This window comes from Scophthalmus maximus, chromosome 3 (genome assembly GCF_022379125.1).
Source record: "Scophthalmus maximus strain ysfricsl-2021 chromosome 3, ASM2237912v1, whole genome shotgun sequence".
In the NCBI taxonomy this organism is placed as follows: domain Eukaryota; kingdom Metazoa; phylum Chordata; class Actinopteri; order Pleuronectiformes; family Scophthalmidae; genus Scophthalmus; species Scophthalmus maximus.
In genome coordinates, this window is record NC_061517.1 from 17,130,707 (window position 1) to 17,131,560 (window position 854).

An 854-nucleotide genomic window follows, 5' to 3' on the forward strand; every position below is an offset into this window, starting at 1 on the left:
CTCACTCTCTCTCTCTCTCTCTCACACACACACACACACACACACACACACACACAGTGACTTAATTGTAAATACTGTTTTTCTATGGCAGAATAAACTAGCCTACAGGCTTAATAGTCCCACAGGGGTCCATATATTTCCTGTAGTAACCATATAGTAACCGACTAACATCTATTATTGGATTACTGTGATTCATTTCAGTGTTGGGCACATGCGCGCAATCCCACAATCCAGCCAATTTAACAGTAATTTGCGCATGGCTAAATGGGCTGATCCATTTCCTGATACTGGTTGGGGGAAGAAAAAAAAAATCACATTATGCAAAGTAGGCTCCAAATTTCCTCCAACATTCACTCGCGATCTCCCTCATTCAACACCAATTTATAATGCCGTCTGGGTGGTGGTGTTTTTCTTCTTCTTTTCTAATGACACGCCTGGAATTGGATGTGATTCCTTCCTGCGGCTGATGGGTGGAGATACACAAGGCGTGGCAGGGGCGGGGAGGACGCCGCCGCACCAGCGCCTGGAGAGCCGAGGAGCAGCCGGGTCGAGACCGAGAACCGCTGCGTGACCGAGCGTGCGCATTCACGTGCGCGTACACATCTCTCACGGGCTTTTTGGCTCTCCCTCTGTCTCTGCTGTGCGCGCGCGTTTTTCTGTGTGCGTCTCTGGTGTCAGGGAATCTAATGTCCTCACGGTGCGGGGGAATCCTCCAAACGCACGACTTCATTTCAGTTATTGCTTTCTTTGAAGGGCTGGTTCAGGTTTTTTTCTAACTAAAGCTTAGGATATGGATCGACCTTGAACTGGAATGAAGCCCATAGCTCATGGGGGAGGTGAGCGGGGGATTGCTT